This window comes from Papio anubis, chromosome 1, assembly GCF_008728515.1.
Source record: "Papio anubis isolate 15944 chromosome 1, Panubis1.0, whole genome shotgun sequence".
Lineage (NCBI taxonomy): Eukaryota > Metazoa > Chordata > Mammalia > Primates > Cercopithecidae > Papio > Papio anubis.
The window spans coordinates 98392555-98404943 of record NC_044976.1 but is presented as its reverse complement, the minus strand read 5'-3'; the positions used below and the strand labels follow the sequence as shown (position 1 = coordinate 98404943).

At 39.0% G+C, this 12389-nt stretch overlaps 1 pseudogene; it reads right to left on the bottom strand.

The window, feature by feature from the left end:
* Positions 1-5679: 5679 nt before the first annotated feature.
* On the bottom strand, positions 5680-10180 carry LOC101009354 (annotated as a pseudogene).
* Between the last annotated feature and the right edge of the window lie 2209 nt (positions 10181-12389).

Here is a 12389-nt window from a genome sequence, read left to right as displayed (position 1 = left end):
GTAAATGTGTACTAAAGTTATTTTCCTCCAGTTTTCTATACTAACGAGCTTAAATGTTAATAAATTTCCTTAAGTTATATTCTACATCTGACAAAGAAAAATTCTCTCTCTTTTTTTTTTTTTTTTTGAGACAAAGTCTCACTCTGTTGCTCAGGCTGGAGTGCAGTGGTGCAATCTTGGCTCACTTCAGCCTCTGCCTCCCGGGTTCAAGCGAGTATTGTCTCAGTCTCCTGAGTGGCTGGGACTACAGGTGTGTGTCACCATGCCCGGCTAATTTTTATATTTTTAGTAGAGACAGGGGTTTCACATGTTGGTCAGCCTGGTCCCAAACTCCTGGTCTAAAGTGATCCACCTGCCTCAGCCTCCCAAAGTGCTGGGATTATAGGCACGAGCCACTGTGCCCAGCTGAAAATTCTTTTAAGGGAAAGATGAGCCTTGATGCGTTTGGTCTTCAAATATGTGAGCTTGCTATATTTCCAGTGTTGAGGCTAAGATATTTTAACTTTTTCTTTTTCAGTGCTTCATATGTTGGCACTATTTTGATCTTTGTCAACTTACATACAGAGTTGCCCAAAGAAGCCTTTGCCATTTATCTTTTTTATTTTTATTTTTTATTTTTTTGAGACAGGGTCTTACTCTGTTGTCCAGGCTGGAGTGCAGTGGTGTGATCTTGGCCCACTGCAGCCTTGACCTCTTGGGCTTTAGTGATCCTCCCACCACCTCCAGAGTAGCTGGCACCACAGGCACTAACTCCGTGCACCACAGCCAGCTAATTGCACTTTTTTTTTCTTTTTTTTGGAGAAGGGATCTCCCTTTGTTGCCCAGGCTGATCTCGAACTCCTGGGCTCAAGCAATCCTCCTGCCTCAGACTCCCAAAGTGTTGGGATTATAGGCATGAGCCATTGCACCTGGCCCCAAATATACCAAATCTTTTGATTAGAATCAAATTATGATTCTTCTGCTTATGGGTGGTTGGTATCCACAAATTGCAAATTCCTCATCTTCACTCCTCTCAGTTTTTCTTTTTGTTTCTGTAATAAACACTCTGGGCAGGTTTTCAAAAATTATTTCTTTTGATAGGAATTATTGTTCAATTAAATGCTTTTATATCTTTAGCAATGTTGCCAAAAACAATGAGCAAAATCATGTTTTCTTCTAAAAGAAGTGATGCAATATAAAATAAAGATATGTATGTTTTTCAGAAAGAAATGAAAGAAATTCTAGAAAATTATGGTTGAGCTGGCATTAATAGCTGAGGCAATAAAAAAATTCTCTGGTCTGCAGAAATCAATCTTAAGGGCATAGGTAGTCTATAGGATGGGTTATCAAATAAATGAATCAAATTCACAGTAGTACTTTATTTTTGTCAAGGATTTTGTCTCTAATGTGTGTTAAGCAATGCCTCATCCCTTCCACATCCTGCCCCAGTCCAGGCTGCAGCGGGAGAAGACAAATGCAGCAGATGCCAACTAGGAAGTTCTCAGGGCACATGTAGTGTTTGGCTGAAATTCTATTTATCTGTATACTCGCATGAGGCAGGAAAAAAAGAACAAAGGTTCTGGTTTAAGATAATCCATTATAGGTTGGAATGAAAGGAAAGATTCTTCTAAGCCCTTTTAAAATCAGATTAGGCTACTCACAGTTCCTATCCACATCCTGCTTCTTTTTTACTTGTGCAGCCCCTACCAAGCTCATCTCTGCACCCAGGTCATCGATGGTCACCAGTCTGGAATGCCATTTCTGTTCCTTGTGCAACCCGCCACCAAGCTCATCTCTGCACCCAGGTCACAGAGGGTTACCAGCCTGGAATGCCCTTCTCAGTGAAATGAGAAATGTTCCCTTGTCCCTCTTGCAGGGTGTGGAATGGGGACGTGGCTCGCTTCTTCGGTGCCCCACTGCTCAAATCTAGGGGAGCATACAGATGGGCAGGCTGTGGGACTCCGACCCCACAGCAATGTCTAGGGGTGAATGTTTGTAGCTGAAGCCCCAGTGGGCATGTGTTACCATGTGCTCTTTTAGTTTAACTGTCCATAGGCAGCTTGTGTTAGCTCAATTAGACCCCTGCTTTATATTGCAAGGACAGAGGGCTTTCTGTATCCCTGGATTCTTGCCTTGGTGTACCAGAAGAATCGGATCACACCTGGGCTTGGAGAATGAGTGCAAGGTTTTACTGAGTAGAAGTAGCTCTCAGCAGATGGGGGAGCCAGAAGGGAGATGATTTTCCCCTGGAGTTGGGCCGCTAGACTGCCTGGGCTCTCCTCTGATTGCCCTGGCCTAACTCCGACAACTGTGCCTCCTTCCGCCAGTCGTGGCCTGTTGGCATGCCAGCATCTGTCATGTGTTCTTCCTCTGGCGTGCTCCCATCCACATCCTCTTGCTGTCCAGCTGCTTGTGTCTTCTTCTGTTGATGTGTTCCTCTCCACGTCCAGCTGCTTGTGTGTCTGCCTGCTAGAATCTTGGGGGTTTTTATAGGCACAAGATGGGGGCATGGTGAGCCAGAATAGTCTTGGGAAATGCAACATTTGGGCGCTGCAGGCGGGGTGCCTGAACTCACCTAGGCCCACGGGCACGTGGGCCTGGGTGTGGAGCCCTCGCCAGGGACTTCCCTTCCCTCCTTTCCTATTATTTAAAGGGACTACGCCTTTCCCAGCACTTCCCTCCCGTATCACTTATAAAAGCTAGTTTATCAAGTTCTAGCTCCTTCCCTTACTTGCTGTCCAACATCGGTATCTTTTTGTTTTGACCATCCTGATACATGGGATGGGAGGCAGCTGATCCTGTAAATTAAAAAGGACTGGAAATTAGGAGACCTGAAAATGCATGTTTGCTTGTTGGTTTACAAGCTGCATATCCTTGGGTAAGTCACTTATCTTCTCCGGGCTCAATTCTTTCATCTGGAAAGCCCATCTCACAGAACAGCTGTGAGGATCCAATGAAGTGATGCTAGCAAAAGGTGCTTGCTTCGTACATTTTTTTTGGTGATGCCTTTGCCATTTGATTGCAGTGTTAAACTTAATAAATTTTGCATGCATTTAAAATGTGTACTTTTTATAAAAAATACTTGTTGCTCATCTTGAAAACATTATGCTGAATGAAATAAACCAGACATAGGATGATTATTGTATTAATATGATTCCACTTATATGAGGTACCTAAAATAGTCAGATTTACAGAGACAGAAAGTACAATGGTGGGTACCAGGAGCTGGTGGGAGAAAGGAAATGGGAGGTTAGCGTTTTCTTTTTTTTCTTTTTTGAGACGGAGTCTCACTCTGTCGCCCAGGCTGGAATGCAGTGGTATGACTGGATTCTAGGCTAAGTGGAGCTGCAGACAACTTTGACCTGTTTGACAAACTTACTGTGGGCTCTGCTCCCTGCAACTTCTGCCTCCTGGGTTTGAGCGATCCTCTTGCCTCTGCTTCCTGAGTAGCTGGGATTACAGGCATGCGCCACCACACCCGGCTAATTTTTGTATTTTTAGTAGAGACAGGGTTTCACCATGTTGACCAGGCTGGTCTTGAACTCCTGACCTCGAGTGATCCACCTGCCTCGGCCTCCCAAAGTACTGGGATTACAGGTGTGAACCACCGCGCCCGGCTGAGGTTAGCGTTTAATGGGCACAAAGTTTGTTAGGGAGGATAAAAAGTTTTAGAGATGGATAGTAGTGATGGTTGGACAACACTGTGAATATACATAATGTACTAAACTGTACTTTAATAAAATTTACCATTATTATGCATTTTTTTGCCACAATAAAAAATGTGGAAAAAAACTAATGTTCATAGCAGTGCTATTCACAGTAACTAAATGATGGAAACAGCCCACATGTCCGTTGATTGATGAACAGATAAATTGTGGTGTGCAAATACAATGGAACATTATTCAGCCATAAAAAGGAGCAGAGTGCTGATACATGCTATAATGTGGGTGAACCTCCAAAACGTTATGCTAAGTAAAAGAAGTCAGACACAAAATTTACATTTTATGATTACATTTATATAAAATATCCAGAATAGGTAAGTCAATAGAGAGAAGAGAGATTGATGGTTACCAAGGGCTGGGTGTGGGGCAAGAAGGGAATAGAAAGTAACTGCTTAATGAGTATAAAGTTTTCTTTTGGGGGGATGAAATGTCTTGGAACTAGATAGAGGTGGTAGTTGCACAACATTGGGAATATAAGAAATGCCACTGAGTCTCCACTTTAAAATAGTTTCATGTTATGTGAATTCCATCTCAGTAAAAAGATTATCTTGTTTCTGCTTTTGGATTATACCTTTGGGTAGAAAAAATCTGGGGGTTTTGCTGGCCATAAACTCGGTAACTGTTTAATGTATTATTTTGTTGTCAAAGAAGTTAATGTAATTGTATATTATGCCTGGTCATATACCTCTGTTTTAGGAGAGAGGAGGTTCCTAGAGCACATGCTAAGAAGTATATCTTTTTCATATGATATCTTATTCACATGTAAAAGAAATTGTACTGTGCTCTGGGTTTTCTCTGAAGACCTAAACACGCTTTTGGATTTTTCAATTAGACATTGATGTATAGTAATCAAACTCTTGGGATAAGAATTTCCTGAAATCACACATTCTAAATATCTGACTTGCACTGCAAGTAATGTCTGAGTAAGAGCCTACCAAATCAACCCTTCTCCAGAAAACCAGTGTAAACTTCAGAAAGCAGCTGCCTGAGGGCCTCAGAGAGTGAACACAGGACTAAATCTCTGTGACCTTGGGTTAAGCATTGATTTCTTAGATATAGTACAAAACGCACAGGGATTAAAGAAAAAAAACCTGATATATTGGACTATGCTTTAAATAAATACTTATGTGCTTCAAATGACAGTGTCAAGAATATGAAGACAGCCCACAGACTAGGAGAATATATTTGTATTTGCAAATCACATAAGAGACTAGTATCGAATATAGAAAGAATTTTAACAACTCTAGGAGGGTTCCTGGCGAGGAGTCCACATGCAGAGGAGGAAAATTATTTGGCGTGAGCTCTGTTTCTACATATTAGCTTCAGGGCAGTTGTAGTCAGTAGACTGCTAGGTGATAGAGGATCCAGTGGAAAAACTGCAGTTTCTCTGGCATAGCAAATCAGAGGACTGATGGCTGGGGCAACTGAAGCTGCTGGAGTCGGTGGGTGATCCTGAAAAGGAAAATTCTAGAGAGGGGATCCCCAATCCTGTTTGCCCACATCTCTCTCTGGTTGACCCTTGAACACATGTGAATCCTGATAAAAAGCATCTAAGGAAAACCTACAACGAATATCACTTAATGGTGAATGACTGAACACTTTGCCCCTGTGATCAGGAACAGGACAAGTGTATGTCTGTTCTCATCACTTTGCATCAATGTTGTATTGGAGTTTCTAGCAAGGGTAATAAGGCAAGGAACAGAAACAAAAGGCATTCAGATTGGAAAGGAAGAAGTAAAACTGTCCCTTTTTTTTTTTTTTTTTTTTTTTTTTTACAGATAACATAATCATAAATAGAAAATCCTAAGGAATTCACTAAACTACTAGAAGTGATAAATGAGTTTAGTAAGATTTCAGGATACAAAATCAATATATGAAAATCAACAGCATTTCCAAACATTAGCAATGAAAAATCTGAAAGTGAAATTAGGAAAATACAATTAAATACAAATCAGTAAAATAAAAGATTAAAATATGAATAAAAAGAGAAACACAAAAGTGGTACACTGAAAACTACAAAACATTGTTGAAACCAAAGATTGAATGAAATGGAAATATATCTCATGTTCATGGATCAGGAAGACATACTAGTATCAATATGGCAATACTTCCCACATTGTTCTACAGATTCAGCACAATCACTGTCAAAATGCTAGCTGGCTTTTTTGCAACAAATTGAGATCTGACTCTAAACTTCCTATGGAAATGCAAAAGACCCAGAATAGGCAAAACAATCTTGAAACATGACAAAGTTGAAGAACATAACACTTCCCAGTGTCAAAACCTACAAAGCTATAGTAATCAAGACAGCATGATATTGGCATAAGGAGAGACATCAATTAATCAAATAGAGTTATGAACTCAGAAGCAAAACTTTAGATTTGTAATCAGTTTATTTTTGGCAGGGTGCCAAGGGAGTTCAAAGGGGGTAAAGACTGGCTTTGTCAACAAATAGTGCCTGGACACTGGATATCATATACAAAAGGATAAATTTAGACCTCCACCCCCACCTCACACTATAAACAAAAAAAATCATGCAAAATTGATCTTTGGCCTCAAAGTAAGGGCCAAACTATAAAACTCTTAGGGGAAAACACAGGACTAAACCTTTGTGACCTTGGGTTAAGCATTGATTTCTTAGATATAGTACAAAAAGCACAGGGATAAAAGGAAAAAAAACTGATATACTGGACTGTGCTATAAATAGATACTTATGTGCTTCAAATGACAGCATGAAGAATGTGAAGACAGGCCCACAGACTGGGAGAATGTATTCGTATTTGTAAATCATGTAAGAGACTAGTATCAAATATACAAAGAATTTTAACAACTCAGAAGACAATCCAACTAAAAATTGGTAAATTATTTGAACAGACATTTCTTAAATATTTACAAATGGACAATAAATTCATGAAATGATGCTCCACATGAAATGGTGCTGAACATATCTCATTAGAGATATGCAAATCAGAACCACACTGAGATACTACTATATCCCCACTAGAATGGCTGTAATAAAAAAAGGTAAAAAGTGTTGGGAAGGATGCAGGGAATTTGCATAAATAAATACCACCTTTACCTCTAAGGTATGAATTATCTTATATAATAGTCATTTAAAGATTTCTATGCTGGAAGAATTAACACAGAAAGAGAATATATTTTTACTGAGGAATATCTGCATTTTTATCAAAAAATACAATTTTCTATACTATACCCTTTGTGATTTTTGAATTACATACATATTACAAAGCTACAGTAATCAAAATAGTGTGGTACTAGCATAAAAACAGACATATAGATCAGTGAATGGAACAGACAGCCCTGAAATAAGCCCTCTTGTCTATGGTCAAATGATCTTTGATGAGGGTGCCAGGATCACTCAATGGGGAATGGACAGTCTCTTCAACAAATGCTGTTGGGAAAACTGAATATCCATATACAAAACAATGAAGTGAGCCCCTTACCTTACATTATATACAAAAATTAATTCAAAATTGATGACAGGCCTAAGCTGAAGACCTAAAACTGTACTCCTAGAAGAAAACATGGGGAAAAAGCTCATGACATTGGATTTAGTCATAAATTTCTTGGATATGACCATGAAAGTCATAGGCAACGAAGCAAAAATAGACAAGTGGGGCTACATCAAATCTTGAAACTCCTGTACATCAAAAGAAATAGAGTGAAAATTTCTGCCACAGAATAGGAGAAAATAATTGCAAATCTTATATCTGATAAGGTGTTAATATGCAGAATATATAAGGAATTCCTGCAACTCAACAACAAAAAAACCAAGTAACCAAATTTAAAAATGGGCAAAGGACTTGAATAGATATTTCTCCAACAAAGATATACATATGGCCGACAAGTGTATGAAAAGATGTTTAATACCGTTAATAATTGAGAAATGCAAACAAAACCACAATGAGATATCACCTCATATCCATGAAAATGGCTATTATAAAAAAAACCCAGAAAATAACAAGTGTTGGGTGAGGATGTGGAGACATTGCAACCCTTGTGCATTGTTGGTTGGAATATATAAGGGAACGATGGTTACAGAAAAGAGTATGGATGTTCCTCAAAAAAATTAAAAATAGAATTACCATATGATCCAGCAATTCCACTTCTGGGTATATACCCAAAAGTATTGAAAGTGAGATCTCTATGAGATATTTGCACATCATTATTATTCACAAGAGCCAAGAGGCAGAAGCAACTCAAATGCCCATGTATGGAAGAAAAAAATGTGGTATAAACATACCATAGAATATTATTCAGCCTTAAAAAATAACGAAATCCTGTCACATGCAACGACAAGAGTGAACCTGGACAGCGTGATACTAAGTGAAATAAGGCATCACAAAAAGAAAAATACTGTATGGTTCCACTTAGATGAGGTATTGAAAGTAGTCAAACTCATAGAAACAGAAAGTAGAATGGTGGTTGCCAGGGTTGGGAAAGGAGAAATGGGGAGATGATGTTCAGTGGGTATAGAGTTTCATTGCTGCAAGAGGAAAATGTTCTAGGGCTCTGTTGCATAACAATGTGAATTTTCTTAACACCACTGAATTGTACACTTAAAAATGGTTAGGATGGCAAATTTTATCTCAATGTATTTTTACCACAATTAAAAATAAAAATTAAAAAATTGTATTTGTAAACAAAAAATCTTCCCAGAAAGAAAACTCCAGGTCCAAATGGCTTCACTGCTGAATTCCAGCAAACATTTGAGGAAGAACTAACATTGAGAGTACACAAACTTTTTTGGAAAATAGAGCAGTAGGGAACATTACTCAACTAATTTTATGAGGCTTGTATTACCCTGATACCAAAACCAGACAAAAACATCACATGAAAAGGAAACTACAGACTATATTCCCCGTGAACATAAACTGAAAATCTGTAATTAAAAAAAGCACTTAATGAAATATTAGCAAATTAAATTCTGCAACTTACACAAAGAGTAAAACATCAAGGCCAAATGAGATTTATGCAAAGAATGCACTGTTGGCATAACATCTGAAAAATTTGTCAATGAAATTCACCAGATTAGAGATGAAAGGAGAAAACCCATTTGATGATCTCAACAAATGCAGAGACAGCGTATGACAAAATTCAAAACACGTTCATGGTAAAAACTTAGCAAACTAGAAGTGGAAACTTCCTCAATGTAATAAATAGCATCCAGGAAAAGCCTACAGCCAAAATGGTATTCAGTGGTGAAAGATAATACTTCCCCTCTGAAAAATCAGAACAAGGCAAAGAATGCCTGCTCTCTGCATTTATATGTAACATTGAACTGAAAGCCTTAGTGCAATAAAGCAATGAAATGAAATAAAAGTCATAAGATTAGGGAAGAAATAAAGTTGTTTTTATTTGCCGACAACCTCATCATTAAGTAGAAAATCCTAAGGAATATATTTAAAAAATGCTAAAATCAATTGAACTTATCAGAGTTGTAGGATACAAAGTCATTATAGAAACACATTTTAAAAATAGATAGTTTTTTTTTTTTTTAATTCATCCGTCTCCTCTACTTCCTCCTCGTCTTCTTCATCTTCCTCTTCCACCTTTTTTCCGGTAACTTTAGCAGGACCCTTTGCACCATCAAACTTTCTAGACTTTGCTAGTCAGCAACATCCTTCTCACACTTCTCCTTCAGCTTTGCTGCCTTCCTGATTGATATGGTTTGGCTCTGTGACCCCAACCAAATCTCACCTGGAATTGTAATCCCGATAATCCCCACGTGTCAAGGGCGGGACCAGGTGGAGGTAATTGAATCATGGGGGCGGTTTTCCCCACGCTGTTCTTGTGATAGTGAGTTCTCACGAGATCTGATGGTTTTATAGGTGTCCGACATTTCCCCTGTTGGCACTCACTCCATCCTGCCACCCTGTGAAGAAGGTGTTTGTTTTTCCTTGCCTTCTGCCTTCCTGAGGCCTCCCCAGCAATGCGGAACTGTGAGTCAATTAAACCTCTTTCCTTTATAAATTACCCAGTCTCAGGTTTTTCTTCAGAGCAGCATGAGACTGGACTAATACAGTGAGGTAAAGCTGTTTTACACTGTCATTTAAGTTATTCCACATCTCATCCAACTTTTTTGACACATCTCCAATAGAGATGCTAGGCTTTGTGAATTTGACCTTGGGGCAGAATTGTGAACCAAACAGGAGGAATCCAGATGGTGGCCTTTTGTGGGTATTAGGATCCTTCTTCTTGCCTCCTTTAGCTGGGATGTAATCCTTCATTTCCCGATCATAGTGTAATTTATCCACCTTTGCCATTTCATCAAATTTTGACTTCTCTTTCCCAGACATTGTCTTCCACTGCTCAGAGCACTTCTTAGAAAATTCTGCAAAATTGACAGGGACCACTGGGTTTTTCTTCTTAGGTTCTTCTCTGCACATCTGCACAAAGAAGGCATAAGTAGATATCTTGCCCTTTGGTTTCTTGGGGTCATGGATTGGCAAACAATATTAGAATGAAAATTCTCTCCAAATTGATCTATAAATTTAATTCCAATCAAAATCCTAGCAGCCTCATTTGAAGGGGTTTACAGACTGATTCTAAAATTCACATGGAAAGACAAAGAACCGTAAATGGTCAAGACAATATTTAAAAAGACAAAGTAGCAATGAGCATGCCTAGTGCCCAGATTTTGTTTTCTACACCATTCTCCAATAAAAGCAACAGAAACTCTTGGATAAGTTGCTGATTCTAGAAGTGGGGTAAGAAATACATAGGATGAGACTGGGTCATCTTGTAGTGCCAGAAAGTAAGGAAAAAACAAAGCAAAATCACTTACAGGGATATGTCAAAGGGGCACAGGAGCCAACTGAATGAGCTTTCAACAGCCAAAGCTCGACCAATTTGAGCAGCAAATTGTGTTGGATTATAACCCATGGTTTGTACCCCAGTGCAAAATACCTACTCAGTAATTTTCAGAACTGTCAAAGTCATTCAAATACAAGGAAAATCTGAAAAAGAGCCACAGCCAAGCAGAGTGAAAGGAGACGTGACAACTAAAATACCACAGTTTTCTATTTGGGATTTTGGAACAGAAAAAGGACATTAGCTAAAGACTAAGGGAATCTGAATAAAGTTTGAGACTTTAGTTAATAATAGTATATCACTACTGGTTTATTAATTGTAACAGGTGTACAATGCTAATGTAAGAGATTAAAATAGGAAAATCTGAGTACAGAGTATGTGGTAAATTTGTGCTGTCTTCTCAATTTTTCTGTTAATCTAAAACTATTTTTAAAGTGTATTAAAAAAACAAGATAAGATTGGAGGACCTAACCCGACTTGATTCCAATATTTATTATAAAACTACAATATTAGCCACTATAAATAAAGTGTGCAATTTTCATGAGAGATATGCAGATGGATGGAACAGAGCAGAGAATCCATATGTAGACTCTCACTTCTAAGACCAACTCATTAGCAAAGGTGTCTAGGTAATTCAGTGTGAAAAATAATAGTGTTTCAACAAGTAGAGCTGAACCAACTGAATGTCTCTGGGAAAAAAAATACCCTGAACTTTTATTCACTTACCCTTCCCCAAACTTTTCCTTCAGTTACTTCTATTCCACTTAACTTGAAATGTCCCACTGACCTAAAATGAGCGCCAAATATACAAAACATCAAGATATGAAATGATGAAGGTGTATGGTGTCTACCTTCATGTGTGACCCCTCAGCCAGACTTGATGATGGGCAGGACACCTGGGTCTTTTAATTCACGAACAAATTGAGTCCTCAGATGACTGTGTTAGACATGTGACATGTACCTCATTTTATAGATAAGGATACAGGCTCAGGTAAGTTGTTTGTTGCCCAGGGTTATACAGCGAGTGTGGCAGACACTGTTGGTGCCTGTGTCATTTCCCCATGGTCCATTTTTGCAGCACCATAGCTGCAGTGGACAGTTCCGAGTAAGTTCAGACTTACCATCCTTCGAGAGGCATGTTCTGTGCTTCCTTCCACTCTGGGCACTACAGGAACCTGTGTGACTCTCATGAAAGTGCGGTCCAGAAGTGGGGGGGAATTTATGCTCCCTCATTCAATGAGGGACCTGAGCTGGTGCATAAATGCCCTAGTTTTTTCCTTCAGACAGACAATGTTAACTGCTTTCTGTACACTCTCTTTGACATTATGGTAAAATTCAGTCTCCGGTGCCTAAAGCATTGACTTTTATTACATACTATTATATTTTACCATTCTTTTCTGTGATTTTCTTCCTGCTCCTGGGATCACTTCTCGAACTACTGTACCCAAGTCCTAATTTCAGGCTGTACTTCTTGTTGGAACCAAGAGTGGCTCTACACAGCAGATGCTCTGAATGGGACTCTGGAACTGGACTGTCCTCTCACTGGTCAGATGGCAATGAAGACTGTGTGATAAGTTAATGGTAACAACCTTTGGCTGTCTGTATTATTATAGTTACTAAAAAGGTGAGACTGGGTCATCTTGTAATGCCAGAAAGTAAGGAAAAAACAAAGCAAAATCACTTATAGGGATACGTCAAAGGGGCACAGGTGCCGACTGAATGAGCTGTTGATAGTCAAACCTGGACCAATTTGAGCAGCAATTGTGTTGGGTTATAACCCACAGTTTGTTCTCAGGTACAAAATACCTGCTAAGTAGGTCTCGATTGCTGGGAAAGGCTGTAGTTACATAGCAG